The 6,003-nt window shown below is 43.9% G+C and overlaps 1 long non-coding RNA gene across 1 annotated transcript; it reads right to left on the bottom strand.

Moving 5' to 3' along the window:
• Nucleotides 1-242: 242 nt before the first annotated feature.
• LOC117799865 lies at nt 243-5,888 on the bottom strand. The gene is made up of 2 exons (XR_004623012.1): nt 4,535-5,888; nt 243-4,093 (listed from the first exon to the last, which is right to left on the bottom strand). It is a non-coding gene; the product is annotated as an uncharacterized LOC117799865 (long non-coding RNA).
• Between the last annotated feature and the right edge of the window lie 115 nt (nt 5,889-6,003).

A 6,003-nucleotide genomic window follows, 5' to 3' on the forward strand; every position in this document is an offset into this window, starting at 1 on the left:
ACACACACACACACACACACACACACACACACATACACATACACGCGCGCAGGCACACATCCCCCACCACCCGTCCCCGCCCCAGGGCCAGGTCCACCCCCACGAAACGAAGAGAGGTCCCCAGCCTTGCCCTGTGCAGGCACCTTCCTCAGGAAGCCCAGAAAACCAATAATGGGGCAGACGGACAAGAGAGATCACCCACCCACGGACAGAAGGTCAGCGTTAGGAAAACACATGCCATATTTCAGTATTTCACATGGTTTTATTACAAAACAAGCAACAAAACAGTTTTAGAAAATTATATTTTGCTACATACCAATTAGGCGATCACATAAAATGAGAAGCATAACAGTTTCCATGCACTCAAGCTCAGTGCTTACAGTGAGTGCATTTCACAGCTGAAACATACTGGTTCAAAACACAAAATCATGCCACACCTTCATAAGCAGTGGGGAAAGAGGTCAAACAGTATATTTTTGCTAATATTAGCTTTATTCAAATTCTACTTAGCATGAGTGACTGTAACTGCTGCAGGCAATAACATAGAGAAAAAAGGAGTAAGAAAAAAAAAGTGATGTTGGTAGAAAGGATTTACTAAACTGTCCATTTTTGACATGTTCAAAGTTTACAAACAAAGCTCATTTGGGAAACTCAATTTCCAAAATGGTGTTACTGGTCAACAGTGAAAACAAACATCAAATTCCACCGCTCAACTATTGAATCTATTTAGGTCCTTTGAGCCCATATGAGAGCACAGTTATATTCAGCAAGGGGAAAAAAACCCTTTTGCTTCATATGAACTACAAAGCTGGACCTTACCTCTGTTCTTTCTCATGTGAGTGAGGTCAGCATTCTATTCAGAAATAAATGTATAACCTCCAATATTTTGAGCTGAGTCTACTCTACACCTTAGTAGCTTTATGGTGTCTCACAGGATGCAAAAGGTCAAACAATGTTTACCAACCACCAACTGACCTTGAGTAAGCAAATCCTTAAGCTCTCAAGAATAGTGGATGGTAAATAGTTCAATTATAGAGAAGACCACCTGTAATACTGTTACACAAACTGAGTCAAGACCACTTCAATAGTCTTATGAAAACAGCACAACTCAAGAGGGTTTTTATTCCACAAAGAAAATGCAGTACATTTTTGGTTCCTTTTTTTTTTTTTTTTACCTCAGATTTATTCCAGAGCCTATACATTTAACTACTAACCTGTACTGCATCCTGCCCTGTTTTTTTTCCATCTGGTTCCATATACATTTAAAACCAAATGCTTTTGACTATATATGCACTATCTTTGGCTCACATATGTAGTGACATTAAAAAGTTGTGATGTGAAATTGGCCAGAAGGTAAGAAATATGGACACAAAAGGAATTCTGAAATAAGGTTTGGGAATGAGAATCCTTATAGACTTTGCTGAAGATAATTCTATTTATCTGGTGTTGGAACTACATTAACAATATTCCCACTTGGTATTCCCAAGTATATGCCAACTAGAGTCCTTGTTTTTCTCTATCATAATAATATAATCTAGATGTATAAGTATGTTTAACACATTCTTAAAATAGAGCCTACTGAAGTAAGAAACATATTAGCTTACTCTAACAGCCAATTAATTTAGCAGTAGTATTCTAGCAGAGAGTTTATTTAACAAAAGAGAAATGGGTGCATTTTCACAGCTTAAACACGAAAAATGACAGCTTGCATGAGTAAGGGAATGTTTAAAGGGATCTCAAAATTTCCTAACTTATTTTTGTTAGTGCAATATCACTTATTGTGTACTTTCTTTGACCTAGCCAAAGAATTTTCTTGAGGAAAATCTGAAGATGAAACCAGAGACAAGGAGCTTTAAGGATCTAAAATGACTACTTATCAGGCTACTTGAAGCTGTAACCTCAGTCACTCCTAAATAACTCCCAGACCACTGATTTCTGAGGACAACAGTCTACAAGAGTCTGCAAAAAAGAGGAGAGAGAGAGAGAGAGAGAGTTATCCAGTACTAGATGTCTTTTTTTCTACCAGGACCACTAGGCCAAACAATTTAAGTAAAGAATAGCTCCAATGCAGTGCAGTCAAGAAAAGTTCTCAACATGACATAGACTTCAAGGGAATTACACTGCCTGGAAGGAACATAGATTCCCCTCAAGCCCCTAAGGATTTCTGATGACACGTTTCTGCCTCTGTATTAGGTCTGGACATAAGGAAGGGGAAGGGACGGACTTAGGTAAAAATGCATCTCTCGGTATCTACCTCTAGTCATTAATTTTTAATTTAAAGGTAATTAACTGATCTAGCTGAAAAAAGGCATAGACAGAAATTAGTTTTTCTCTCCCTTTAGGGAACCCTGATAAGTTAGCAGTTCACCACATAAGTTGGACAAATTCTCCCAGGGACCCTTCTTGTCAAATGAAAGAAGGTACACCGAAGAATCTGGGTGGGAAATGCAACCTATGCTCTTCTACTTGGGAAATCTTGAGTCAGCAATGCAGCCTCTAAATCAATGTTACTATGCAGAGTTTCTATTTTATTAAAAATATAAATACCTCTCAAGACTATCCTTGTATCTCTTCACTGTTAAGTACATGGAACCTTACCAGGTTATAAGGTTTGATCATGCAAATACACAAGGCTTCATTCAAAGGGCAACAGAAAAAGTAGAAAGCAAATCTGCCAGGGTATATAATATACAGCACTTAAAATTAGACTAATATCAGCCCATTGAAGAGAGCTATGAAGTAAGGATTCAAGAAATCTGTGCTAAAACTGACCTTTTCTTCTGTCTGGAAAACACGGATCAGGAAAGTTTATCTGGATGAAGTTTATCTGGATGTCCGTCTTTTCCCAGCCCCTGCTCTAAAGCAATTCTAACATTCTAAAATAGAGATCTGATCTCTCACACAAGGGAATTATCCTACACTTATCAACCCTCTGAACTTCCAAATAACACCATAGCAATGGAAATGTCTGCTCTATTCTCAACAGTCATAACTTTTAACACTGATAAACCCATCCCCAGGGCCTGACACAGAAACTGGGTGGGCAGGTCTATCACTGACGTTGACATTATTTGGGGTCATAGACAAGAACAGAATAATTCCCAAAATTGGCTAATACACTGAGGTTGAATGTTTCCCCATACCTTACACGAGATCCCTATTCCCCTATGGAGGTCCCCTGGGAGGATCTAGCCTCCTAGACATTCTGAGAGCTACCTGCCAGCCCCCAGATTTTAACGCCTCTTTTCAGAATGTAACCCAGGCAAGCCAGCTGGGTTAGTTACCACCTTCCTACTTCACAGTCAGACCTCAGCCAATAAATAGGAATTGGATAAACCAGATGACTGGCCCAAGATTCTGTGCCTGGCCTGGAACATAAAGGAAGAAACTACAACTAGGACAAGGAAATAAAACTTGGTTAGGAATGAAATTGCACTCCCAACCTCCTCTCACCAAGAAAACCTTAAGGCAGTCAAAGCAGAGGCAACGTGCTCTCCACTGAGTGTGCCTACAGGTCTAACGTAGTGAGTTTCCAAGTTAAATACACTGCATTGATATTGAAAAAAAAAAAAAAAAAACACCAAACAGGCCTGCTGGATGGGCCCCTCCCACAGAGCATCCACAGGAATATGAGTGCCAGAGGGTCTCTGACGGTCATCCAAAACGTAGGGAAACTGAGTCATGGCCTCCTTTTCTTGAGTCCTCCCCCCTCCCAGGTCACTATGCCCTATCACACATCAGAAGTCCGTATGCTCTCGTCATCAAGGCTGAACAGAAATGGTTTCTCCTTGGGGTGCTGGGGCTCCGACCTGTGCCTTATCCGGGAGCTGGGCAGCACCCCAGAAGTACTACTCTCCCCAAGTCGAGGCATGAACAAAGAGTCCCCGGGAGTCTCTTCAGCTGGAAGCACCTTGTCCCCCGCCTGGGGGACTGGGGTCCAGGGTTGCCAGGAGGAAGCCACAGAGGGAGCTTTGCATAGAGCTTTTTTCTCTTCCACAGGTAGCCGCCCCCTGCACAGGACAGAGTTGGGCCCCCCTGAGAGGCTGGAGCTTCCAGAGCGAGTCAAAGAGATGGATCTAGAAAAGGACATATCCTACAAAAATACAAGGGAAGAAAAAAACCAAAGGAAAATAAGGCCTTTCCTGACAATGTTTATCCCAAAGTCCCAGGAAGAACACCCTCCCAGGATCACCACCTCAGAGGCCCCAAGGCACTTGTCTGCGGAAATCAAGTATGACCAACAGAATTCACCCCAGATGCGTCGAGGTCTGCCTACGCAGGGAGACGTGTAGAGCACATCACAGACTCCGTCTCTTTACCCAACCCTGCCTCACCTCTTTCCAACAACCAAAAAAAACAAAAAATAAAACTTTGTACCTAAATCAGTAGAAAGAAAAACACACATGACAGCCTCAGGCTTCACCTGCCTCCAGGGACAGACCGCTTGGCTGCTTCACCACATAAAACCTGCCCACCCAAAGAGACTTCATCGCCAAGTTGACAGTGACCATGGACCAGAAAGGAAGTGACTTACTCTGGGGTGGCACTTGAGGGCCTGGACAGCGGCCCCGATCTCCTTGATCCAGCTGTGCATGTCTTCCGGACTGTCCGCCTGCAAAACACCACAGCACGTATGGAGCAGTCAGTGTTTGGCACCATGACTTCAGCTCTCAAGTCTGTGATTCAATTCTAAGTTCATAAAATCACACCATTAGACCTGGACAGATCCCAGAGATCACGTAGTGCAGTGGCTCTCAGACTCTTGAGGACATTTGTTTCCTGCAAACTCATCTTCAACTCCCCATAAATAAAACCGCTCCAAGTGGAGCTGCCGGGCAGTGAGGCCGAGGCCATCCCAGCTAAAGCCCCTCACCCTCTCCGGAACACAACTGGCCTGGCCTAGCCTCCCATTTTACAGAAAAGGGAAATGAGGCTCAGAAAGCCCAAGCTCAACGCTCAGGGTTGGCCTGGATTCCAGTTCTCTTGACTCCCAACGTAGGCATCTTTCTACCACAGCTATCCAAACAGAATAATCCCTTTTTCAACTCCAGCCCCGCTAAAGCCAAATACTCTGCAAATCCTCCAAGATATATATTATCTCCAGGAACAAGGCTTCCCTCAGAGCACAAGGGACCTGGGTCTGTCCAGACTCCATCCAGGCCTGGAGAGTTGGGAGACTCGGAGCACCAAGCTTATCAACCTGTAGGACACCGCGGAGCCCGTTAGAAAGTGTGCCGCCCAGAAATACCTACCAACCCCAGAAGGGGGCAGCAGTGGCTCTATGAAGAAAGGAAGGAAAATCAAATGGCCAAGCAGCAGCAGGTGGAGCTCTCCAAATTCTCAGGGCCTTCCAGCTTTACAGGGGTTGAGTTAAAGTGAACCTACCAAATGTTTACTGTGGCCCTCCTCAGTCTTACATGTGGCATCAGGTGCCAGGCCAAGGGACCTGGCACCAAATCCCTGACCTCCAGAAATTTCCATTTGTTCATCTCTCTCTGCTCCCTTTGCCTTCCCCTAACAGTCTTACCCAACATCACAAGTGTGCACCTGTGTGCCTATAAAAGGTATATGTAAAGGACACACTCCAGCCCACAAAATTCTCCACATAGGCCCCTTGCTTTCCCCATCCCCCAAAGGATTCTTTCACGTTGTATTGTATCAGGATAAAATAACTGTTTTTTTTAAATCCTCAAACTGGCATTCTTATCCCTTTCTGTCACCCCAAACAAACCCTCATTAGTTAGGTGTGTGCAGAAGATACTTAGAAAAGAAATGGTTTCAGGGGCCCCTGGGTGGCTCAGTCGGTTAAGCACCTGCTTTCTGCTCAGGTCATAATCTCAGGATCCTGGGATCGAGCCCCATGTCCCCTGCTCAGCAGGGGAGGCTGCTTCTCCCTCTGCCTCTGCCCCTCCCCCTGCTTGTGCATGCACGCACACACGCTTGCTCTGTCTCTCTCTCAAATAAATAAATGGAATCTTTAAAAAAAAAAAAAAAAAAAAAAAA

Source organism: Ailuropoda melanoleuca, unplaced genomic scaffold, assembly GCF_002007445.2.
Source record: "Ailuropoda melanoleuca isolate Jingjing unplaced genomic scaffold, ASM200744v2 unplaced-scaffold5917, whole genome shotgun sequence".
Taxonomy (NCBI): domain Eukaryota; kingdom Metazoa; phylum Chordata; class Mammalia; order Carnivora; family Ursidae; genus Ailuropoda; species Ailuropoda melanoleuca.